This window comes from Poecile atricapillus, chromosome 12 (genome assembly GCF_030490865.1).
Source record: "Poecile atricapillus isolate bPoeAtr1 chromosome 12, bPoeAtr1.hap1, whole genome shotgun sequence".
NCBI classification, from domain to species: Eukaryota; Metazoa; Chordata; class Aves; order Passeriformes; family Paridae; genus Poecile; species Poecile atricapillus.
Window position 1 is genome coordinate 416,467 of NC_081260.1, and position 26,952 is coordinate 443,418.

Here is a 26,952-nt window from a genome sequence, read left to right on the forward strand (position 1 = left end):
ATTCTTGTGACAGATTGAGGGCACTGGGGACGGACTGCCAAGATGGAATCAAAAGGGAAAAGGAGAAAGATCAGCCCTGCAAATCCACACTGGCTCACCTGTTCAGCTGCTGTTTCCTGGCAAAAAGCTTTGTCCCTCACCACCTCCTCTGAGCAATGCTCCAGGTCCAAGTGCATCCAGGTGCTCCCCCAGACCCTATGAGATGCTCTCACCTGTTGTCGCCTGTTTGTTCACTTTCATTAAGTCTGTTTGTTCACTTTCATTAAGTTTAAAGTTGGTCTGCCCCAGTTACTCCCCTGCTATCCCAACATGGTTTGTCCCTAGTTGCCTATCATTGTAAACCCCTCCCCTTTTTCCAGATTGTTCCCCATCCATCACCTTGATCCTACCCCCGAGCCCTATCAATCTATGTACACCCCACCTTTTGTTCTGGTTCCTTCCCTGCTTATCACCTCTTACTTGATGCCCTATTGGTTGTACAATTGCCTTCCCTCCCCCGGGTCCCTATCATTGGTTCTGTATATTGGAACCCCTTCCCACAACACCTCCCCTGCTGCCGTCCTATTGGTTGCTGTATGAGCCGCCCATGAACTTTAAAACCTGGCGCACAGAGGTGCCCAGGGTCTCGGCTCGGACCTTCTCCCCGTGATCCCAGCCCTGTCCCTCGTCGTCTTCTCCCTTCTCCTGCTGGAATAAACTTGTTCCTGGGAAATTGGAGGACTCCGAGCACTCTCTCTCCCCCTTTGCTGCACCTCGTGTCACCCTGCATATCATAGAGCGCAAGCTCAGAGGAGCTCTAGAGGTTCCAGGTTGAGCCACGCAGTGCTCGTCTGGTTCCCCACTACTGCCGCTGACCTCGGCCGGAGCTAGCCGAGGCGCGAAGGGCCGAGCGGGCAGCGACACTCACCGTCACTCCATCAGATGTCACTGGGAGCCCACCACAAACTCCTCTCCTCCAGCATTCCATGCCAATGTTGATTTGCCGCTCGAATTTGGCCCTGTAATAACGGCAAAATTGTTGCCCTCTGTCAGGTACATGTTGTTAGACACAGGTTTTTCCATAGCCATCTTTTCAAGAACGGGGTGCCATCCCTGCTTGATTGCTAAATTATCAATAAATTCTGGAAAAATGAAATAAGAAAAAAAATCTAAGACACTGAGGAGTTAAAATGGAAACCTTTACATCATTAAAGTAGTATGTTTTGAAATAAAGTGAATTCTTCCAGGCCTACTGCAAAAATCCAATTCCTAAAAATAAAATAACCAAAAAACAAGCAGCATCAAATTCCCACCAATATCATCAATAAAATCACAGTACCTCCACCAACTAAGGGAAAAAAATCTTAACCTAGAAAAAATCTGAGCCCCCTCAAAAAGATTCAACACTGAAACACAACTCATCCAAACACTTCAACTAACAATACCAAAATAAATTTTCAAAACAAATATTCCCCCTATCTAAACCACCAATACCACATAAAACAACTAATGTACTCTCATCACAGTGCATCTGTGTCAAAAATCTAAATTGCCCTAAAATTTTTAATTTAATCACAACCCCAAAATAAAAGCTTTAATCTCACTAACAAAAAAAAACCCCAAAACAGGTAACACAAACAAAACCCACACCGTACAACCAACTACCAGCAAAAACAGATGCTATGCTCTTTCACTAACAGTTCTTATCACATCAGCAAAGTTAAATGTAAATAAAAATCAACCCTATTGAATTCCACACAACAAATCACACCAACTATTAAAAAATAATCAGACCAATGCACTAAACGCAAAACCATTCAACTAACCCTAAACATTAGTTAAAAAAAACCCCAAAGCTCTACCTTTATACTAATACATAATTACAATACTCAATAAAAAAAAATAATACCTAATGAAAAACATAAAAAATCGATCTAAACTACTAAAATGTTAAAAAAATCACCCTCAAAAATATACCTATAAAAATCCACCATATAAATGCCTGTGTCCCCAGAAGTAAAACTAATAAGAAACACCACAACAGAAAGAAATCCAAACTTATCATCAACACCTAAACTAAAAAAGACAACATTAAATAAATAGAACGTATACATTATTATACACCAACTACAAACAAAATAAAATTATACCATCAATTACTAAAAATCACCTTAAAACCACTCAATAAAAAACTTTCAAAAATTGAAAACTGCATCTAACAAAAGCCACCTAATTAACACCCAAAACTCAGCTAAGCAAACCAACCCTACCCCATCTGAACCCCTACATCCAATAAACAAAACCTAATAAGGTGTGTTCCTTCTATCCCAGGTGTGCCCAGGTGTCCCCAGATGTCCCCAGGTCCCCCCAGGTGAGTTCCAGATGTATCCTCTCCATCCCAGGTGTCCCCAGGTGTGTTCCCAGGTACCCCCCAGGTACCCTCAGGTGTGCCCAGATGTGTTCCTTCTATCCCAGGTGTCCCCAGGTGTATCTCAGGTATCTCAGGTGTCCCCAGGTATATCTCAGGTGTCCCCAGGTGTCCTCAGGTGTGTCCCAGGTGTATCTCAGGGGCCCCCAGGTGTGTCCCCAAGTCCCCAAGGTATCCCCAGATGTCCCCAGGTGTATCTCAGGTGTCCCCAGGTGTGTCCCAGGTGTCCCCAGCTGTCCCCAGGTGTGTTCCAGGTGTGTTCTAGAACGTGTTCTAGATTGTTCTAGATCAGGTTCTAGACTGGGTTCCAGATTGTTCTGGATCGGGTTCTAGACCGTTCTAGAGCATGTTCTAGATTGTTCTGGGCTGGGTTCTAGATCGTTCTAGCTTGGGTTCTAGAACGTTCTAGAGCATGTTCTAGATTGTTCTAGACTGTTCTGGACTGGGTTCTAGACTGGGTTCCAGGTGTGTCCCCAGGTGTGTCCCAGCTGTCCCCAGGTGTCCCCAAATGTCTCCCAGATGTTCTCCAGGTGTCCCCAGGTGTGTCTCGGGTATCTCAGATGTTCCTCAGCTGTCCCCAGGTGTGTCTCAGCTGTCCCCAGGTGTCCCCCATGTGGCCCCCAGATGTCACTAGGTGTCCCTAGGTGTATCTCAGCTGTCCCCAGGTGTGGTTTTGGTGTCCCCAGGTGTGTCTCAGGTCCCCCCAGGTGTCCGCAGGTGTGTCCCCAGCTGTCCCCAGGTGTGTCCAGGTGTCCCCAGGTGTGTCTCAGGTCCCCCCAGGTGTCCCCAGGTGTGCTCATGTTGTCGGTCAGGGTGACGTCGGCCCCTCGGGTCAGCAGTCGCCGAATGACCTCAATGTGTTTGTGCTCGGCCGCCCAAATGATGGAGGTCCAGCTGCCATTGTCCTGAGGGGTCATCCAGGGGTCAGCGCCGCCTCCGGACACCCAAAATCACCCCAAAACACCCCCAAACCAACCCAAAAACAGCACAAAAACAGCCCCAAAACAACCCCCAAAACAGCCAAAAAACCACCCGAAAAACAACCCCTAAACAGCCCAAAACCAGCCCAAAAACAACCTCAAAATCACCCCAAAAACAACCCTAAAAACAACCCAAAAACAACCCTAAAAACAACCCCGAAAACAGCCCAAAATCACCCCAAATCAACCCCTAAACAGCCCAAAAACAGCCCCAGAGCAGCCCTGACCCTCTGACCACTGCCAGGACACTCCGGACACTGAGTGGACACTCAGGGGTCACTCAGGACACAGTGAGTGGACACTCAGGGTACACTCAGGGGACACTCACACACTCAGGGGTCACTCACTGACCTCTCACCTGGGCGTTGACGTCCACCTGTCCAGTTCCCAGCAGGGACACACAGAGTGGACACTCACACACTCAGGACACACTCAGGGCTCACTCAGAACACTCAGGACAGTGAGTGGACACTCAGTGGTCACTCACTGACCACTCACCTGGGTGTTGACGTCCACCTGTCCGGTTCCCAGCAGCAGCTCCACCATCTCCAGGTTCCCGTTCTTGGCCGCGTGGTGCAGGCAGGTGGAGCCGTCCTCCTCCTGTGACGTCATCGACAGGGGACGCAGTGACGTCATCGACAGCCGTGCCATGGCGTCATTGACAGCGCCGTGCAGTGACGTCATCAGCAGCCGAGCCGTGATGTCATCGACGGCAGCGCTGTGACGTCATTGACGGCCGCGCCGTGACATCATAGATGGCAGATCTGTGACGTCATCAACGGCAGAGCCGTGATGTCATACACGGGGCCGCAGTGACGTAATCAATGGGGCCGCCATGATGTCATCAACAGCAGCGCCGTGACGTCATACACGGGGGACATGGTGACGTCATACACGGGGGTGGTGACATCATATGGGGGCGTGTGGTGCTGTCACACACGGGGGGTGGTGATGTCATACATTGGGGGGTGGCTTGTGACGTCACACGGGGCGGTGACATCACGAGCTGGCGATGACATCATGGAGTGCGGATGATGTCACCGGGTGGGACACGTGATGTCACGTGGGGAGAGAAGGTGACATCACGGGGAACGCTATGATGTCACCGGGCCGACTATGACATCACAAAAACGGTGATGACATCACCGGGTGTGGGGCGGGATCAAAATTGATCAAACGTCACCGGGATCAAAATTGAGGTTCCCAAAGATCCTGAAGGGGATTTGGGGCAGTTTTGGGGGATTTGGGGCAGTTTTGGGGGGTTTGGGGACAGAAGATGAGACCCCCCCAGGCGGGAGACGCAGCCCCGGTGGAAACAGCGCCTGATGCGCACGTCGGGGTGGCATTCGAGAAATGTGCCCTAAAATCCAGCAATCGGCACAAAATCAGCCAAAATCAGCAAAAGTCGGTGAAAAAACGGAAAAAAACCAGCCTGAAATAGCCCAAAATCAGCCTGAAGTACCCCAAAATCACTCAAAATCAGCCTGAAACACCCCAAAATACCCAAAAATTGCCATGAAACACCCCAAAATCACTCAAAATCACCCTGAAATCAACTGAAATCAACCTGAAACACCCCAAAATCAGTCTCAAGCACCCCAAAATCAGCAAAAAAAATAGCCTGAAATCACCAGAAATCACCCTGAAATCAACCAAAATCAGCCTGAAATGCACCAAAATCACTCAAAATCAGCCTAAAATACACCAAAACCAAACTGGTCACCCGAAATCCGCCTGAAACACCCCAAAATCAGCCTAAAGTCAACCAAAATCACCCTGAAGTCACCTAAAATCAAACTGAAATAACCAAAAATCACTCAAAATCACCCTGAAATCAACCAAAAATCTCCAAAAAACCCCCCAAATCCCCCAAACTGATCCCTAAAAGGCACAAATTGAGGTTCCCAAAGATCCTGAAGGGGATTCGGGGCAGTTTTGGGACAGTTTTGGGGGATTTGGGGATTTTTACAGAATTTTCTTGTATTTTATGAGATTTTTTCTAGATTTTTTACGATTTTTCCAGGGATTTTTTGCAATTTTTTCGTATTTCATGGGATTTTCACGGGATTTTTTTTTGGATTGGGGTAATTTTTGGGTTAAATTCCAGTGATTTTGGGTTTTTCTGGACTCACAGTAGTGCAGAAGTGCCCGCAGCGGGGGTAGCAGTGCTGTTTGACCCCAAAATTCAGGATTTTTTGCCGTTTTCTCGTATTTTATGGGATTTTTTTTTTTTTTTTTTTTTTTTTTATTTGAGGATTCCTTTGGGTTAAATTCCTGGGATTTTGGGTTTTTCTGGACTCACGGTGGTGCAGAAGTGCCTGCAGCCAGGGCAGCAGTGGTGTTTGACCCCCGAATTCGGGATTTTTAAGGGATTTTTTGCAGTTATCTCATATTTTACCCGATTTTCACAGGGTTTTTTTTGGATTTAAGGATTTTTTGGGTTGAATTCTGGTGATTTTGGGTTTTTCTGGCCTCACAGCGGTGCAGAAGTGCCCGCAGCCGGGGCAGCAGTGGTGTTTGACTCTCAAAATTTGGGATTTTTTGGGATTTTTAAAAATTTTCTCGTATTTTACCCGATTTTTATAGGGTTTTTTTTGGATCTGAGGCTTTTTTGGGGTGAATTCCGGTGATTTTGGGTTTTTCTGGGCTCACAGTGGTGCAGAAGTGCCCGCAGACGGGGCACCCCTTTTCTTGTTGCAGCACAGCTCCTTTTTGGGAGGGGGTCTAGACCTAGAAGGGCTTCCAATAGAGCAGGGTGCTGCTGTCCAGGGCAGTTGGAGTTGTTCTCTGCCTTCTTTGGGGGTGAGGAGCAAAGGCTGAGGGGGATGGGGTGGGCACTGGGGGGCTCCCATGTCCCTTGGGGCACGCCGAGGTCCCCGGCAGAGGGAGGCACGCGCTGCGCTGGAGGAGCAAGGTGAGCGGGGAATGGGGAGGGCTCGTGCCGGGTACCCTTGCCCAGAGGGGACCCCGAGCTGCCAGGAAATTCCCTGGGAGGGCTGGATGCAGAATCCAAAAACCAGTGGAGTTGTTCTGGTTTTTACGGTAGGTATTGGCAAGGAACGGGAACTGATCTCTCTAAATTCCCTTGGAAAGAAAGCCCCTCTCTGTGCACACCGTCATTAGGGTTTTGTTATGTCAGGAACGGCTTAGGGTTAAGAAAGTGGGTTTTGTTTTTCCACCTCTTACTTCCCTGTAAAATGTGAGTGTATAAAACACACCTGTGCATCCATGAGGTACTAAAATGCACCAAGAGAAATTTCTATGCCTAAGTTCCAGAGAGACGAGCGCGTTCTGCACTCGGGGTTCACCAGGGCTTTATATTTTTGTCATTCTGATCTGTTAGCTGAATGAATGGGTAGAGTTTCAAAGAGAAAGCAATGCAAATTTCAAAAAGCAGAACATTAGAAAGAGAAATATATAAATATATACATGTAAAAGTAAAAATAGGGGAGCTAGATAGATATATAGAGAGAGTTAGAGAGAGAGAAAAAAGAAATAAATACAAGTAATCCAAATCTAGACAAGTAGATTAATATTCAGTATGAAAACCATATGGATAGATGCTAATATAATATATTTTAATATCTGTTGTGTATTATATCTATGTGTGTAAAAAAAGAAGTTCAATATGATAGAAATATTTAAATCAAGGGACTATTTGTTTTTTATTTACTTACAGGCATGGCATTTAAATGAATAATATAGAAATGAAAATATACACATCTATAATAAACAAATGAATATAGATAGACAGATAGCCAGCCATAAAATAGAAATAAATACAAGTAATCCATTTCTGGACAAGTAGATTAAAACCTCAAAAAAAGCTCAGAGACTAGAACTACATGAAGGCCTCCACCCTGAGAGACATGAACTTAAGCAACACCATTACAAAGTCCTTTATCCCACAGTCCTTTTTCCCAACACACAGGAAGTACCAATACAACGTAATCAGTATAGGTTTTTCTTACTCTTTTGAACCGCACATCGGGTAGCAAATAATGTAATGGTTAGAACGCTAAGACAAAACTCAAAGAGCTGAAGGATAACCTCACAGGTCCAGCCACCTTGTGTCCATCTAGGAACACCCGCTAGACTCCAACTACACCCTACATTACAAATTTCAAATTACAGGGGCCTGGGACTTGGCCTTTTACACCTACACCCAGGCTGGGCAGCAGGGCAAAGCAGCTCCGGGACAGCTACACCCAGACACCCGTGACACACAAGACAACAGACGAAGGAACACAACGATGAGACACAGCTCTGGGCCACAAGAATGGCCGCAAGGACCGAGAGAACGCGGAACGAGATGAGCCGGGTGAGAATGAAGGCGAGCTGATGAAGCTCGCAGAACCCGGGAGGAAGAAGATGCTGATGGAACGATTAACTCCAGGAACTGCCAAGATGGATGCCCAAGAATCTTAGGGCCAAAAGTCCCCTACCTATCTTTGCGTTTCTTCAAATCCTAAGCTGCAGCAATGGATCCTTGCGGCGCACGTCTGTCGACGCAGCTCGGAACAAGACCTCTAAAACACATCCGATCGGATGCTTTTAAAAGAGAGATGCAATGTCAAGGCCCCTGAGAGCGCCCAAGGCAAAGCTTTGATGGTGCCTGGCCAAGGAAGCCAGAGATGGGAGATGCGAGGAGCGATACCAGGGTTTCTGGTAAGCCCCTGGAAGGGATAAGGCGAAGCATGTACAACACGAGAGGCACAAAAGACAAAGAAAGCACAATGTACAAGTGACACGACATGGCCTGGGACTGCTCTGTCCTGCGCACCTCAGCACTGTGAGCAAAAGTGAGGCTCTCCCTTCACGTGGCCCAAGGGGCCAGAGCCTGGACATCCCCAAAGCTGACTCAAAAATCCCAGGTCACGAGTCCCAACCCAGCACCCCGCTTTATTCCCCGCTGTGGGTCATAGCCTTCAACTCTGCTCTCGGATGCCCGGAGGGGAGGATCCACGTGGAGCGCCAAGGAAGGGCGCCTCACCATCCGGGAAGTTCCTGCCATTGCCAGGCTGCCGTCTCTCGGTCAGCTACAATAAATAAAACAGAAAATCAGTGGCTGATCTTTGCAGGGCATCGGCCAAAACCCAACAATTCCACTACTCGCGGTCTCCTGCGAATGACCGCGTCCTGAGGCCACGCGCTTCGACCATGCCGGGAGCCGGACGCCGTTGTCGCAGGGCACGCCTGAGTTAAGAGAAGACAAAGTGATGCGGCATTGCTGAAACTTGAACAGGCCCTCGCTCCTCCTCCTGACATCCTCAACTCACGGCCAGCCCTCGGCCCATTCCTGAAGACCACCCACATGGCCCCTTTACGTGGAAAAGGCTCCGTCACACGGTCCCATAACGCTTCCGCAGGGCTCATGGCAGAGGCGAAGCAGGCGTGCTGGCTGGTCGGCGACGGGGTCTCGATGAAACGTGACTGGACTGCCTAAAGCACGCAAACGAGACGGGGCACTTGGCGTTGCACCGGAAACTGAGAGCCCAGTGATAACAACAGCTTCCCTCCACCGGTCAACGCTCACCTTGCCCACTTCGCCTTGACTGCTGCTAGCTGGCTCTATTTCCTAAAAATAAAGACAAAGAGGAGACCAGTAACACAGTGACCGGTTCCAGTTGCCCTGCCAAGACAAACATTGACTTACCTTCTCGGGGGAACCCCCTTACCCTGCATGGGGCGCTCTGCCACCGATTTAATCCATCCGCATCTGAAAGAAAGCTAAGACAAAAGTCAAAGTGCTGCAGGGTAACTTCACAGCTCCAGACATCTTGTGTCCATCTAGGAATGCCCTCTAGACTCAAACTACACCCTACACCACAAATTTCAAATTACAGGGGCCTGGAACTTGGCCTTTTACACCTACACCCAGGCTGGGCAGCAGGGCAGAGCAGCTCCGGGACAGCTACACCCAGACACCCGTGACACACAAGACAACAGACGAGGGGACACAACGGGGAGACAAAACTCTGGGCCACAAGAATGGCCACAAGGACCGAGAGAACATGGAACGAGATGACCCAGGTGAGAATGAAGGCAAGCTGATGAAGCTCACAGAACTGGGAAGGAAGAAGATGCTGACAGAACGATTGACTCCAGGAACTGCCAAGATGGATGCCCAAGAATCTTAGGGCCACAGTCCCCTACCAATCTTTGTGTTTCTTCAAGTCCTAAGCTGCAGCAATGGATCCTCGCGGCGCACGGCTGTCGACGCAGCTCGGAACAAGACCTCTAAAAGACATCCGATCGGATGCTATTCAAAACAGACGCAATTCCAAGGCCTCTGAGAGCTCCCGAGGCAAAGCTTTGACAGCGTTGGGCCGAGGAACCCAGAGATCGGAGATGCTACGAGTGACACCAGGGTTTCTGGTAAGCCCCCAGAAGAGATAAGGCAAGGCACATACAACACGAGAGGCACAAAAGACACAGAAGGCACAACAGACAAGTGACATGACACGCCCCGGGGCTGCTCTGTCCTGCGCACCTCAGCACTGTGAACAAAAGTGAGGCTCTCCCACCATGTGGCTTAAGGGGCCACAGTCTGGACCTCCCCATCCCCAGAGCTGACTCCATAATCCCAGGTCACGAGTCCTGACCCTGCACCCTGCTTTCATCCCCTCTGCAATTTGTAGCCTTAGACTTAGCTCTCGGATGCCCGGCAGGGAGGATCCACATGGGGCATCAAGGAAGGCCACCTCGCCATCCGGGAAGTTCCTGCCATCGCCAGGACATCGTCTCCTGGTCAGCTACAATCAAGAAGACCAAATATCAATGCAGGATCTTAGCGGCACATCTGTGAAAACCCAGCACTTACCTTCTCTAGAGAACGCCCAGGTTCATGGGCTGCACACTTCACCCCACAGGGAGGCAGAGGCTTGCTTCACAGCAGTATTGGCTGACAGAGCCAAATTACCACCACCTCAAGAAGGGGAGGAAGACTCTCCAGTCAGTGGGGGACAGGGAGCCCAGGGTACCCCAAGGATGGAAACCCCAGCTTATATGACAGCAGTAGGCCCTAGCACTCACTATCACTTCCTGGCTGGCCCTAGCACCAGGGGTACTGCCTGCAGCTCTCGGGGGTTCTGGCACTCTTCTGCTTTAGGGTTCTTGCCTGCAGCTTTCTCAGGAAAATGGGGGGCATTTTTAGGGCTACTGTTTAGAGTTCGAATAGTCCTGTACGCTACCTTATATCCCAACCTGTACCCCTTTTATTTTCACTGTTTGTCTCCAGCCCTTGAGCTTTTGACCTCTGAAGCCCTCCCTCAGCTTCTCTGTGTCACTGCCAAGCTCCCGCGCTGAACCCTACTAACTTACAACCCTACGCTTGCAACTGGGGATGCTCCTTATCCATAGGCCCCAAGAGATGTCCCTTAGCCCGGACCAGGCAATCCACAGTTGCTCCCTACCCTACCTAAGTTTGGCCCTGAGACAGGGCAGAGGCTGACAGAGCCGAACTCTTTGCGGAGGCCAGGCACGAAGCCCTACCAACCGCCGCCTCGAGGAGGGGTGGGAGCAATCCCCGGCTGCGGAGGGACCGAGAGCCCAGGGTGGGGCGGGGCGGGAAACCCCCTGTTTCCCCAGCCCCACGGATCGTCCCCCCACTATCTCCTGGCTGGCCCTAGCACCAGGGGTACTGCCTGCACCTCTCGGGGGTTCTGGAACTCCCCTGCTTTAGGGTTCCTGCCTACAGCTGCCTCAGGGAAATGGTAGTACTGTTGGGGCTGCAGTTTAGGGTTTGGGGTGGGGTATACCTGAACTCCACCTTACCTATACCCCTTCTTTTCACTGTTTGCTCAGCCTTTTTTTTTCTTGGAATTCTTGTGACAGATTGAGGGCACCGGGGAGGGACTGCCAAGATGAAATCAAAAGGGAAAAGGAGAAAGATCAGCCCTGCAAATCCACACTGGCTCAGCTGTTCAGGTGCTGCTTCCTGGCAAAAAGCTTTGTCCCTCACCACCTCCTTTAAGCGGTGCTCCGGGTCCAAGTGCATCCAGGTGCTCCCCCAGACCCTATGAGATGCTCTCACTGTCACTCCATCAGATGTCACTGGGAGCCCACCAGAAACTCCTCTCCTCCGGCAGATCCATGCCAACGTTGATTTGCCGCTCGAATTTGGCCCTGTAATAACGGCAAAATTGTTGCCCTCTGTCAGGTACATGTTGTTAGACACAGGTTTTTCCATAGCCATCTTTTCAAGAACGGGGTGCCATCCCTGCTTGATTGCTAAATTATCCATAAATTCTGGAAAACCTAAATGAGAAAAAGAATCTAAAAGACTGAGGAGTTAATATGGGAACCTTTACATCATTAAAGTAGTATGTTTTGAAATAAAGTGAATTCTTCCAGGCCTACTGCAAAAATCCAATTCCTAAAAATAAAATAACCAAAAAACAAGCAGCATCAAATTCCCACCAATATCATCAATAAAATCACAATACCTCCACCAGCCAAGGGAAAAAAATCTTAACCTAGAAAAAGATCCAAACCACCTCAAAAAGTTTCAACACTGAAACACAACTCATCCTAACACTTCAACTAACAATACTAAAATAAATTTTCAAAACAAATATTCCCTCTATGCATACCACCGACACCACATAAAACAAATAAAGTACTCTCATCACAGCACCCCCGAATCAAAAACCCAAATTGCCCTAAAATATTGAAAAAAAACACAAATTAACCCCAAAATAAAAACTTTAATCTCACTAACAAAAAAAAACCAACAACCTAAAACAGGTAACACAAACAAAACCAACACTGTACAACCAACTACCAGCAAAAAAAGATGCTATGCTCTTTCACTAACAGTTCTTATCACATTAGCAAAGTTAAACGTAAATAAAAAGCAACCCTACTGAACTCCACACAACAAATCACACCAACTATTCAAAAATAATCAGACCAACACACTGAACTCAAAACCATTCAACTAACCCTAAACATCAGCAAAAAAACCCCAAAGCTCCACATTTATAGTAATACATAAATACTCACCAATACTCTATAAAAAAATTTAATAGCTAATTGAAAACACAAAAAACCAATCTAAGCTACTAAAAAATTAAAAAACATCACCCCCAAAAATATACCTATAAAATCCACCATATAAATGCCTGTGTCCCCAGAAATGAAACTAAGAAACACCACAGCCGAAAGAAATCCAAACTTATCATCAACACCTAAACCAAAAAGCACATTAAATAAATAGAACATATACATTATTATACACCAACTACAAACAAAATAAAATTCTACCATCAATTACTAAAAATCACCTTAAAACCACTCAATAAAAAACTTTCAAAAATTGAAAACTGCATCTAACAAAAGCCACCTAATTAACACCCAAAACTCCACTAACCAAACCCTACCCAATCTGAACCCCTACATAGAATAAACAAAACCCACTAATCGATATCAAAATCTATTTTAATTCATTCTACCTAAAATACAAACAAACCCATTCATAAAATCATCTTTATTCAAAAACCAAATTTCACTTAGTATACAGCACAAAAAAATGAAACAACACACTGTGTACCACCAAAAAATTCTAATATTGAATAAAAACCACATATAAATGCCTCTACTTACTAAATATTACTACCACTATTTATATTTACCTGTATCTGTATAAAAGCGTATCTAAAATTAAAAAACATTAATTTGACCATTAAGCCAAAGATACACAATAAAAAAAAATGTTCTAAAATTATATTATATTATATCCCCATCATCTGCTTTATACCCAAACATAAATTCTATAACTTTAAAACTAAAAAAGAAAAAATTCTTTGAACATACAATCTATATACAGTACTAATACAGCCTCACCCAAATTCTCTCTCAACTCTATTGTTTAACACAACAAAAAATCCATTTTTTACTTCTTTAAAATAACTTCTCATTGATTAGTGAATACAAAATAATTGCCAGAACTGTAACAACTTCTTCTAAAACTATTCAACTTTACTCCGATCCAAAAACCCAGGCTACCATCAAAACACCCCATGGCTCAAAAAGATCCACGCCACAGCCCAACTCCAAAAACATCCAAACCACACGTGCAGAAAAACCCTTCTAAATCTCCTGAGCTTTTCTCCACAACAAAAAAAATATCTAACGTTATTCATCCTTTTTTTCCTCTTACCTACGCCCTACTTATTAAAATAAACATTTTTTTTTTCACTTTTCCTCAAAAAAAATTCCTTTAAAATCAATTAAAAAACGGACTGAAACCTCCCCTCTATTAAGAGACACATTCACTTTAAAACATTTCCTCCCAATTGGTCTCTGACCTTTCCAAGGTTTGGATCCCATTCCAGTGCACCAGAACCAAACCAACCTGCTCTGGCTCTGGAAACATCAGCGACACCTATTGGGGTCAAGCAAGGTTGGTACCCTGGCTGGAACCAGCACGGGCGGCTATCTTCAGCCGCGCGGTCCATATCCCACTGCATCAATGTGATGGATGGCGAATATGGCGATTTATTGCAGGGGGATTTGACAATTTATAACCTAGGGTCATTGTGTTACTCCCATCTACATACGTCACACCTAAGTGCTATTGGCTAATTGCAGGAGGTTTTACTATCCTAACAGAGAGGGGTCGGATAACTTTCTGTAACATCCCGAATTCTTCCGCATCGCCAGGCCCTAACTACAACATATTCCCCTCTCCCTATGAATAATTAATTTGCTAAAATATAAAAGTATTGAAAATGGATAATATAAAATTGAGTCCAAAGATTAACACAAGTAAAATCATCACAACTGGTCTAATCAGGATAGACACTAGGGTGGTTAGCCATGGAGATTGATCGAACCAGGATTGGAACCAGTTTTGCTGGGCTTCTCTTTCTGCTTTTCGCTGAGACAGCCTATCTTGTAGTTCTGCCATGGTGTCTCTCACTACTCCGGTGTGGTCAGCGTAGAAGCAGCATTCTTCTTTCAGGGCGATGCAGAGGCCTCTGCTGCATGAACACAAGTTTGAGACCTCACTTGTTCTGCAAAACAACTTCAGAGAGTGAGGAGACTGATTTTTCTAGAAAGGATATGAATTTCTCAATTCTCTGTAGATCTTCATCTACAGTCATCTGTAGCTAAAGCAGTCTCTGTTGTTGGGTCACGATGGCAGAGACACCTGTGGCAGCACCTGTTGCTCTCAGGTTAAGCAGCATCGCTATGGTTACACCTGTCAGCACTTCTCTTTTCTGAAGTCGGGTGAGTCTCTCCACTTGCAGGCTCAACTCTTCATCCAGGTGGTATAGGACTCTGGGGATGATAACAGCTAATACACAGAAGTCAACAGAGGAGTTAAAGCTTGGGTATAAAGGGCTATACAAGGGCTAGACTATTAGATCATGGGCTCTCAGCTTGTACCACAAAATTGGGGCTCACTGCTTCAGGTGTTATGACTATAAATAGCACAATTACTATAAACAGTTTACCATGTAAATGACACCATACTTACAAACTTACAGCTAAAACTTTAACGTTAAATGAACCTTCAAAGATACTTACACTACCTCTTAAAGGAAAATACTTATATTTTATACTAACATAACAATTACTACACAGACTAAACACTTTACCTTAAACTATTATCTAACTACTTTTAACATACGTGTTCTGGTATATATGTAGTCTAAGCGTGAAAACAATTTGCTAAAAGGATAAACACACAATTACAATTTACTTTATATATAGTTAGATGGAGTCTCTACACCTCCCAAATCTTCTACAGAATTTCTCCAATACGATTCAGTCCTGGAATGTTCACTGCTCCTGTGATGTCAGCTGGTAGCTGATCGGTGACTGAGGGCTTTGATGTTCAAGTTGTTCTTCAAACCCCTTTAAATCTTAAAACAAAGGATAACTGAAAAATCATAATAACACATATAATCATCATAATAACAGTATAAAATTTCTGTTGGCAGCTGTCTGTATAGTGTTCAGACACAACTGTGTCCTGACAGGTCCACTTCTGATCCATGTCTGGAGTACCAAGACTGTGTGATGACTTCTCTGTTCACTGGATCTCATGTGTTCAGAGGCACACAGTCTGGTCAGATGAACAGGTGACCTTTCTGAATCTGTCAACAAAACACAGGCACTTCTCTCCTTGAAGTTAATGAATTACACTAATCAAATTGCTTTTAGGGTATCAATTTCCCCCGTTTTCTAAAAAATAAAAATGAGATGTATTTCTGTTCAACATTAACACAAAACCTTATATACAATTAGTAAGAACCTATAACAGTTAAAAATCAATTAATATGAAGGTACTGTTAATTATTAAAACACTGCACCAGCATCCCATAGTTAATAAACAAACAAAACCAAAAATCATCAGTGAAGGATTGGTTCATCATCTCCGGAAATGATTCTCCAAGCCCACTTTAAAATTGATCCAGCTGTCGTACTAATAGGGTCAAATTGTTGAGTTAAAAAGCAACTCAAATACTGATTTGGTACAAGAACATCTGGATCTGTTGATAAACATTCTGTCCAGGTAAAGTTAAGACTTGGCCAGGGCCTTAGACTTTAAACTGGAAAGATGCCTCTTAACTCATTTTTAAAACAAGGTTTTCAATAGCAACAGCTATGAGATGCTTACAGTACAGCAAACTGTTAAAATGCATTTGTACAAAGCAAATAATTAAAAACCTTAGGTACCAGACTAATTAAATCATTCAGCAGTTGGTTTAATTTGAAGCTTCTTTTATGGCAGCTGATTTTCAGCAATGGTACATCTTTTTAAAATTCTGGAAACACTAAAAAATAAAAAAGTTATAGCAAATGAAACTGCAAAAATTTCAACAACTGAATAGAACTCTCAATGAAGTCTAGGGTGTCACAGTCTGCATTCATTTCTGTCCACAAGCAGGTGTTCATCAGTGGTTTATCACAGTTGCTTCAGTTGTAGCTGTCTTCATATTTCTAGAAAAATAACTACACTTTGCAATTCAAACAAGTGTCTTCAATAAAACATAAAACAATTCAAATTAAACAAAAATTTAAACTTAACAATAATTATTTATAACAAAAGGAAATAACAAAACCTAACTTTAAAAGAATATCCAAGTTATACAGCTTAACTTAAAAACATTCAAGCCAACGGTAACATGGATTCACTATAAAAATTATAAAAATGTAACAAATACATCACAATTCTATGTTATCTAGCTTTGAGAATAACCCACAATAACTGCAAATGTTACTGAAAACACTCATTCACAACACAAATTTGCCTAGTATATGCTCAAATTAGCTAAGATTCCAAAGTGCAGCCTCTCTAAAAAAAAAAAGCCACAACACAGGATTGGGCAAGTTGTCATTTAGCTTTTGCAGCACTTCTCAAAAATATCAAGTCCAATTTTTAAACTAAAATCCAAAATCTAAAATCCAAATTAATATATATGCAATTATATGTGTTTTATATAACAAAAATATTCACATTAAAATTTCCTTATTAAAATTGTCAAAAACTCAGCAAATGGGTAATATATGATTAACATAACTTTGAAATTACTGAAACAAAACAAGAATCTTTTAAGTTTCTTGGGATACAAAAATACAACATTTAAACCTTTTAATCTATTTTTAAAGGCACTTCATTCAATAGAAACTTATTTTTAAATCGCAATTTTAATTACAACAATTTGCTAATTTATAAACAATACAATTTACAAAGCTTCTAATTTTTAAATTGTCTAATTAAAACTCTCTTTTTCTTATCCTTCTCAAAAATGTCCAGCTTTCTGTTGTTTTTGTTGTTTTATTGCTTTACTTTCCGCGGTTCCATTGAAGTAACTGTTACTTGTTTCACCGGTGGTTGCCATGGCGACAGCGTTCTGCCGTGTGTTTTCCTGAACTCGGCCGTGCCAGGCTACTTTTTAAATCTGAGAAAAACTCTGAAAACTCCAACTGCATAAACCCATAATTACTTAAAACACAAAATTAACTCCAAAAGGGTACATAAACACCTTTTAAAAACTCAGTAAATTATGACTTTGTAACAAACTCGGTATTGTCCTGCCGCTTCTCAGAGAGGGAGTGGGGTGTGTGTGTGTGTGTGTGTGTGTGAACCGCTCGTGTCTCGGTTAGAGTCAAAACTGGTCGGTTACTTCCTGTTTGCCGTGCCTTTTCTTGGGCCCCGGCCTCGCTACCACCCCCGTGGGCAGGCTGTTCCCTCCCCCCTGGTTCCACTCCGCCTCCATCCCACCTTTCCTTCCACCTTCTGCTCCCCCCTCTCTCCTCTCCTGCATTCCAATCCCTGTGCCTCCCGCGTCTTATCTCTTTCACATTCCTTATCTTTCTTCTTCACATTCTTTTTCTTTCCCATCCCCCCCGACCACGTTCCTCTTTCTTTGTTAGAGACATATTTTTCCCGCGCTACAGCTTCTTTCTCTGTGCCATCTTTATGTCTTTGGAGGGATGTTTTCTTCTTATTTTTTCTGCCACACCTCTGGCTGTTTCTGTTAACTTTTTCCAAAAATCTTCTGCTCTTCGCTGTTTCTCTGAGAGCAGATAAGAATTTAGGGACTGAGGGGACTCCCGGCCCCCCTCCCAGCTCAGTTGAGCTTCTCCCGTCTGGGGGCTGTAAAAGCTCTAACCCTGAATTTCAGGGTAACCAGCATACCATTCCTTGTTGTTCCCCAGATCTCTTTGGCAAGCGTTTTAGTACATCTGTCCCACACCTTAGGGTGGATAAACCTTACAAGCCGATTTACGACTTCAACAACCCAAAGCCTTGTAATAACAAGCGAATTAGGTTTACAACTTAATTAATTTACAACTTACAATCTAACCTTTTTTGATGATTCCATCATCCTTCTGGGCCCAGGCTCTCCCATCAAGAATAGACTCACTATCTTGACCGCTGCTCCTTGACTCAGGGTATCCTTGCTTTCTTCTTGTCCCACTTTTCTTCCTCCCGGGCACCATATATTGGGGTCAAGCAAGGTTGGTACCCTGGCTGGAACCAGCACGGGCGGCTATCTTCAGCCGCGCGGTCCATATCCCACTGCATCAATGTGATGGATGGCGAATATGGCGATTTATTGCAGGGGAATTTGACAATTTATAACCTAGGGTCATTGTGTTACTCCCATCTACATACGTCACACCTAAGTGCTATTGGCTAATTGCAGGAGGTTTTACTATCCTAACAGAGAGGGGTCGGATAACTTTCCGTAACATCCCGAATTCTTCCGCATCGCCAGGCCCTAACTACAACAGACACCAAACCCAGAGCACGAAGCACCTCGCCGTTCCTACCCCGCTGTCCCTCGGCCCTGCTCTCTCGCGTCCTACGCTGCAGAGCGCTGGGAGCCAGGTTCACCCCCGTGAATTGTCGCATCCATTTCCTCGGACATTCCAGCTTCCACGGGGATATTGCGGGGACCCCCTGCATTCCATTCCCTAGTACAGCAGCAAGACAAAGTTCTCCCCCAGCCCGCATCTCCAAAAGATCGGCTTAAACAAACCCCGAGGCTTGAGAAATACAGTCTGCCCAAAAAGCCCTACTCTGCATCCAGAGGAAATGAACATCACAAACAGATTCATGCACACCAAATGCACGGGACGCTGTCAGCTTGGACCTGCAGTTAACTCGGCAACGGAAAAACCTGAGCTCGAAGCCCTCACGTGAAGGTGCAAAAGGTATTGGACACAGTTTCTAGAAAGCATCACATCGTTATTTAAAGGCGCGGCTCGGCTAAAGAGCAACACCGACAAAGCCCCGAGACAAAAAGGCCGGAAGGTCGTGCTTTTCCCCCTCCCCTCCTCCCAGCGGCTTTTGCCAGTGCACTCTGAAGCTGACGAGCCACAAGTGTCCCCCAGCGGCCCTCGCCGGGACTCGCTCCCGGGCTGGCGCCGCTCCAGGTACGGGGGGACCGGGGGAGCCACGCGAGCCCTGGCAGCGGCGGCACTCGGCACCCGGGGGCGGCCCCGCGCTCCCGGCCCCGGACGGAGCGCGGCTCCCGGCAGGAAAGCGGCTCCTCTGGCGGGCGGGGGCGGCCCCGGCCCCGGGAGAGCCCGGCCCGCCCAGCGGCACCGGGACCAGCCCGAAGGGACCCCGGCGGTGCCCGAGCCCCGTGCCCAGAGCGGGCGGAGCGGCCGGGACGGACACAGCTCCGCGCCGCGGCTCCCGCCTACCGGCCCGGCAGAGCTCACCTCGCCTCCGCATGGCTCTGTCGCTCCCCGGCAAGATGAAATCAAAAAGAAAAAGGAGAAAAGTCTCCCCTGCAAACCCGCACTGGCTCACCTGCTCAGATGCTGCTTCCAGACACAAAGGTTTGTCCCTCAGCACCTCCTTTAAGCAATGCTCCATGTCCAAGTGCATCCAGCTGTTCTCCCAGACCCTATGAGATGCTCCCATTATCGTTCTATGAGACACCCCCGGGGAGCCCACCATAAACCCCTCTTCTCCAACTGCTCCGTGCCCAAGTGAACTGAGGGAAACCCTCCCCCTAAAACAGCCCCGGGCAGGACCCACCCGCTCCTCATCATCCTCACTGCTCGCACCTGGGGCTGCTCTGTCCCCTCATCAACCTCACTGCTCACACCTGGGGCTGCTCTGTCCCCTCATCAACCTCACTGCTCGCACCTGGGGCTGCTCTGTCCCCTCATCAACCTCACTGCTCACACCTGGGGCTGCTCTGTCCCCTCATCAACCTCACTGCTCACACCTGGGGCTGCTCTGAGCCCTGATCATCCTCACAGTTGAGTTTGTGCTGTTGCCATCCTACGGGTGAGGGCAGTGGCAGAAGGAACTTGTTGCTCATTCCCTGGACAGCTCATTGTCTGCACCTGACACACAGGGGCACCAGGCTTTCCTTGCTATGGATGAGGACACCTCTCCTCCTCCAGGTGCCCAAGGCTGAAAATGGAATTCCACCTCCACAATTCCATGTGTTTGAGTTTCATAATTCCCAATGTAATTCCCCATGGATCACAAGCCATCACCTCCAATTTTTCCTCTAGAATCACTGCTGACTTGCCTTTCTGTGGAAGTGTTTGACACATCAATGCAGAGTACAGGGGCTTGTTTATGGCTTATCCTGATGAGCACAAAGGAAATACAAACACCCAGAATTACAGGGAAGTAGGGATAAAGTTTATAAATACTCCTCTTCCCTGCAACTCCCTGGCAACCTCCCATTGACCTTTTAACCTCTGAATTTTGACCTTTTATAGAGAGCTTTTTAGCAGATGGGGGACATGATATATTGGTAAAAGCCTGTCTGCACAAACCAGCCTCTTGGAGTAACCCGCAATATTAAAGGCTAAAGTCCTTGAGATTTGCCTGTAGAGGGTAAAACAATGTTCCTGTGTATCAGGACAAGAATGTAAACCTGTGTGCACCAGCCAATAGTAGTTTGCTTTGCCCGCGAGCCCTGTAAAACCCTATAAAGTGTGCTAGAGATAAAAATAAAGTTGGCATTCACAATTACTTCTGTGAAGACTGGTGAACAGCTCGGGGGTCTTCTCAACAACCTTTGACTCTTGACTTCTGCTCTTTGAAGTTTGATTCCCTGATAATTGACCTTGGACCACACAACCTTGGAAAATTAACCCATAACATTGGACCTTGGACCCTTTACTCTTGTTTGAACCCTGACCATTCACATGTGACCCTTGAAGTTTGAATCCCTGACTTTTCACTTTAACCACTGACCCCTGAGCTTTTGCCCTTGACCTCAGCCCTTTGACCCTGCCCCAACATCAATATCACTGACCTACTGATTTCAGCGTATGAATGCTACCATAGTTATCTCACCCAGCAGTGTCAATCCCACTATCAGTCTCTATCCCAGCCCCACAGTGATTATAGCTCCAGTCCTAGAGACCCCTTCCCTGTCCCAGTGATTTCAGCTCTTGTCCCACAAGCTCTATTTCACTGCAAGCTCTCTTCTTCCAGCTCCAGATGTGTGTTTCTCCAACTCTGCTGGTTGAAACTTCCCCAGGTTCAAGGAGCAGGATCTTCCTCTTTTCTCCAGCTCTGCAACATTTCAGCTCTCCCCCTACAGTCTCTGAGCCCACCCCAGAGTCAATATCCCTGTCCCAGTGATTTCAGCTCTTGACCTACAAGCTTTATTTCAGCTCCAGCCCTGGAGTGCCCATCCCTCCCCCAATGATTTCAGCTCTTGACCCACAAGGTTTATTTCACTGCAAGCTCTCTTCTGCAAGCTCTCTTCTTCCAGCTCCACATCCGCTTCCTTTTCCCCTGCTCCGCTAGGTGAAGCTGCTCCAGGTTGAGACAAAAGGGTCTTTGTTTTGGTTCCAGCTCTGAGGTTTCACCTCCAGGCCAAGAAATGCCATTCTAACCCCATCCCAACCCCAAAGCAATCTTTACTGTATTTGCAGCCCATACAATTGTGTACCATTCTATGGTTGCTTCCCACATCTACAGTCACTATCCCCTCAGAACAGCGTTTGCAGCTGCAGCACTGCAGTCCTCACCCCGGCCCCAGTGATTTCAGCTTCAGTCCCACAAGCTTTATTTGACTGCCGGCTCTTGTGCTGCGCTTCTGCCTCCACATCTTCCCAACAGTGCCACATCATGCTGCTTTCTGGCTCTCCAGGCAGGATCTCTGTTTTAGCTCTAGCTCTCTGTGGTGTGAGCTTAGCTCTTGAACCCACATTCCAGCCCCAACCTGACCATCCTTACTGCAGGAACAGCTCTGCAAGGCCCTATCCCAGCCCTTACATTGATTTCAGCTCCAGCCACGCAGTTTGCATCCCAGCTCCATATTCCTTATCCTAGCCCCACAACAGTTTCACCCTAAATCCTACCATATTTGTGTCTCCTCCAGCTCTGCTTCCTCAGTTCCAGCTCCTCAGCTTCCCACTGCCGGTGCCTAAAAGCTGCTCCTGCTTCTCACTGCAGCCCAGGGCTGTTGATAAGGCCACAAATCAGTTATCATCATCACATCAATGTCTCTAGGAGTTGTCCTACCCACCCTAATGGGAGCCCAACTTTGGGGCCACTTGAGGCCTCAAGCCCAACAGGTACCTTCCCCCTCCCCCTGGGTCTCAGCCCAGCACTTGCCCAAAGGCCCCCTCACCTCCCCCAGGCAGCACCAGGGGCTGGGAATAGCCATTGGGCCCCTGCTCCCCCATCCCAAAAGGTGCCCTTGTTCTCGGCCCTTGTGCCTGGTTCTCGGGCCCTGGAGCCCTCCCAGCCCCCAGACCCTCAGCCTCTGCTTGGTACCAGCAGGCAGGGGCTGCTAATCCCCCAGGCACCTCCTGCAGGCCCTGAGCTGCAGCTCCATCCCCTTCCCCCATAGCATTTATCCAGCTCCAGCCTCAGTATTTCCATTGCCCCACATTGCTTTAGGCCTGACTCCAGTGCCAAGGTCTTTAGTCCACACCCTGGGGCTTTATGTCTCCACTGGCCCCACAAGTGGTGTTTCAGCCCCAGCCCCACAGTCTTTACTGAATTAACATCAGCTATCCAGCAAAAAAGCCCCTAAAGTAATTAATAAATAATATTTAATCATTAATTATAAATAATATTTAATTAATAGATTAATAAATCTAAACAGAAAAATATATATTATTAAAAGTAATGATCATTAATAATAATAATTTTATTATTTTAATAAAACGAGCAAAACAAAATAATGTAATAAAGAAAATATTTATGATTTTAAATAAAAGCAAAATACAATAATAAAATCGCAAAAAACCCAGCTTTGTTCCCGATATTTTAAACATTATCTTCAATCCAGAAACTACGAAACAGCTCCTATCTGTCTTGCAGTAGCAGCAGCCCCTGTGCCACTCCAGACCCCGCACCCGCCTCCGACCGCCCGAACAGCCCAGGGCATGGTGGAAAGAACTGGCCACGACTGGCCCCGCCGCCCCAGGACACCGCCGGCCCCCAGATGCTGGCCCCAGCAGACGTGGGCGTCGCGCACGAGCTCACCGGTGATCCCCAGATCGGCAGCCACGGGGGTCCCGTCCTGGCGCTCCCCGGATCGGCAGCTGCAGCTCCCGCCGCCGCTTGCAGCCTCACCGCCGAACTAACACCCGCACCCCTCCAGCGCACGCTGTTTGTGCCCCAGGGCTGGCCAGCACAGCCGATCACAGCCCGAGGCAGCGCCGGGCCCGCCGATCCCAGCCCGCCCGTTCCCGCCGCGCTCGACTCCGCGACCCCCCGCTGTCCCCTCAGGCCCTGCTCCCGCGATCCCGCCCGCTCCCTGCCTTCTCCCCGTTTCCCTGGGAGAACCAATGGCCAGGACCTGAACGGGGAGACCCTGCCCACCCTTCCCAGGACCCAACAGCAGCTGCCGGGGCTGCGGCAGCATGGCTCCGCTGGCTCCCAGAGCAACAGCGGCCGGAGCGGCGCCTCAGCAGAACGGGGGAGCGGGGCTGGGCTGCCTGAGGCGCTGGGCCGTGACTGAGCGAGCTGAGCTTGGTGGGACCAGAGCGGAGCAAGGCGGGCTGGGATTGGTGGAAGCTTTGAGGCTGCGGCCCATAGGAGCGTGAGGCGCTCAGGTGGGCAGAGCCAGGGGCGCTTGCAGGGTCCACTGTTGTCATTTTTCTCAGCTGCCGGCCTGCATGGCAGCCGCTCCTTTTAGTGCCGTGTCCCTGCTCGAGCCCGGCCGTGTCACTTTACACCCTTAACTCTCTTTCCCCCCTCCCTGCTATTTACAGACACCTCCCCGCTCACTCCCTCCCCAGGCTCGGCAGCCGCGGAACTCCCGTAGCTCCCGCTGCCTCCTCCCCCCCGTCACCCAGCGGAGCGGGGCAGGGCCCTGGTCGGGGCACAGCGGCAGTACCGCTCTGTGCCCACAAGGCGGCAGCACTGCCCCAGAGCTCAGCACAACAGAACTGAATCAAAGCAAGCTCACATGAGAAGGGAAAGAGGAAAGAAAAAAACATCTGCGGAGCTCAAAAGCAGAAACTCTGTATCCGTGTGCACTAACGTCCATCATTTTTTTATATTTCCATTTTTTCTTTACATTTGACTTCATCCCCAACAGTTGTCTAAGAAATAATGTTATTAAATCTCTGTTTCTCTTGGTACACTGTGAGAACTTGGTGTTGCTCTGTATGTGTGGCTTTGGCCACACTTGTGGACATGTAAAGTCAGTACTTGGAGTCCTCTGGATACATAATGGGCAAAGTGTGTCAGAAGGCCCCGGTGGATAAATTGCTGTTCTGTACACCTGTAGTGGTGCTGAGTTTTCCTTTGGTTAAGGATACCTTAACCACTTTCACTGTGGGGAAAGCTGATGGACTCCCGACTACAGGGCTGGGGTGATGGTGCTGCCTTCTGCATGCCTTTCCTTTGTGGACACAAACCAGTGGAAAAGCAAAGCCCTGAAGCAACCAGGATCCTCCTGAGAGGGCCACTCCGTTCCAGCAGCAGTGCTGAACACACTCCCCTTCCTCTTCCAGCCCTGGCCAGTGCTACAGCAGGCAGAGGGAGCTGCCTGGGGAAAATGGAATCTTGGTCCTGCTCCACCAGGTACCAACCTCTTCCTCTGCTAGACAATGTGCCTTCACACAAAAGATGAGTCCCCAAAGGATGGGCCTTGCAGGCTCTTGCCTTGGAGTGGGAGCAACTCCACCCCGCTTTTATTCTGGTGGCAGCTTGCTTCCTCCCAAGGTAGAGACTGGTGCTCCCAGGGTGAGCACTCCTGGTGAAATGGCCAGGCCTCCCAGCCCTGCAGTTTAAAAATGACCACAGACACACAGAGAGGACCATGGACAGGTAAGAAAGAAATGCTCCAGCAGGCAAGGCTGGCTTGAACAGCTGCAACCTGGGCATTGCTTTGTTGTTTCACATCACCCAGCTCTGCAGCCAAGAGGTCCCTGTGGTCTGTAGCACCCTCTTGGTGCACGTGGGACCGCTTGGGGAAGGCGGCCAGAGCAGGATGTACTGGAGACCCGGGTGCAGCAGACACGTAGAAATGCTGTGAGGTCCAGAGACACCGAGCGGTACGGCCAGCCCGGGTCACACCCATGCTGGAAGGGGAGCAGGAGCCGAGAGTATGGGATGGGATCATACTTTGTTCCAAGGCAGGTAAATTCCCCATCATTTTTCCTTATTATTTTGAACTCTAGCAGCATCAAACACTTTGTGATTCTCTGCGTTTAACATACAGTTTTCAAGTGAGTTGGCTGCTCACGGTTTTTCTCTGTTTCACCACAAAGTCGGTTGTAAGACCTTTTGGATCAAATCCCAACATCTCCCTTGACTCGTGGATTAGGAAGGAAAATGTTGAAATATCCCAAATTTCAACTCAAAATCCATTCTAAGAGTCCCGAGGTCCTGAAACCAGTCCGGGGCTTCTGGACTATTCTGCTGCACCCCGCACGGTGCTGAGGTTCCAGATCACCCAGGACAGTCCAAAACCCCGGGAGAACCACAGCAGCCTTCAGGACCCTTGGGATGGATCCAGAACCCTCTGAAAGACCCTCAGGACCCTCGGGATGGATCCAGGACCTTCAGGAAGGCGCTCAGGACCCTCGGGACGGATCCAGGACCTTCAGGAAGGCGCTCAGGACCCTCGGGACGGATCCAGCACCTTCTGGAAGGCGCTCAGCACCCTCGGGACGGATCCAGCACCTTCAGGAAGGCACTCAGCACCCTCGGGACGGATCCAGCACCTTCTGGAAGGCGCTCAGCACCCTCGGGATGGATCCAGCACCTTCGGGAAGGCGCTCAGCACCCTCGGGATGCATCCGGCACCTTCTGGAGGACGCTCAGGACGCTCGGGATGGATCCAGCACCTTCTGGAAAGCGCTCAGCACCCTCGGGATGGATCCAGCATTTTCTGGAAGGCGCTCAGCACCCTCGGGACGGATCCAGCACCTTCTGGAAGGCACTCAGCACCCTCGGGATGGATCCAGCACCTTCTGGAAGATCCTCAGGACCCACAGGGCTATCTAGAACCTCAGCACCGCTCAGCACCCAGCATGATAGTCTAGAAACCCCGGGACAGATCAAGAACCTTCTGAAAGACCCTCAGGACCCTCGGGATGGATCCAGCACTTTCTGGAAGGCGCTCAGCACCCTCGGGATGGATTCAGCACCTTCTGGAAGGCGCTCAGCACCCTCGGGACAGATCCAGCACCTTCTGGAAGGCACTCAGCACCCTTGGGATGGATCCAGCTCCTTCTGGAAGGCACTCAGCGCCCTCGGGATTGATCCAGCACCTTCTGGAAGGCGCTCAGGACCCTCGGGATGGATCCAGCACCTTCTGGAAGGCACTCAGCACCCTCGGGATGGATCCAGCACCTTCTGGAGGACGCTCAGGACGAGGGGATTGCCTCTGAGAAATATACCAAAAAAATGAAAATTAAAAAAAAAAATCTATTTTCACCACACGTTTAAATTTATATACTATATTCATTTATATATAACACACAATATATAAAGTATCAAAGTATATTATTTTAACATGTATACATATATTATTATATATTAAATATATTATATACATTTTAATTATATATATTTATTATATATATAATACATATATTAAATATTTATAATATATATATTAACTATAAATCTGTTTGTATATATTG

At 47.6% G+C, this 26,952-nt stretch overlaps 2 long non-coding RNA genes across 2 annotated transcripts; both read right to left on the reverse strand.

The window, feature by feature from the left end:
• Window positions 1-8,503: 8,503 nt before the first annotated feature.
• LOC131583724 (uncharacterized) lies at window positions 8,504-9,440 on the reverse strand. Its single transcript, XR_009278581.1, has 3 exons — window positions 8,924-9,440; window positions 8,667-8,829; window positions 8,504-8,583 (listed from the first exon to the last, which is right to left on the reverse strand). It is a non-coding gene; the product is annotated as an uncharacterized LOC131583724 (long non-coding RNA).
• A 1,771-nt stretch (window positions 9,441-11,211) lies between these two features.
• On the reverse strand, window positions 11,212-11,723 carry LOC131583725 (uncharacterized). Its single transcript, XR_009278582.1, has 2 exons — window positions 11,351-11,723; window positions 11,212-11,244 (listed from the first exon to the last, which is right to left on the reverse strand). It is a non-coding gene; the product is annotated as an uncharacterized LOC131583725 (long non-coding RNA).
• Window positions 11,724-26,952: the final 15,229 nt, after the last annotated feature.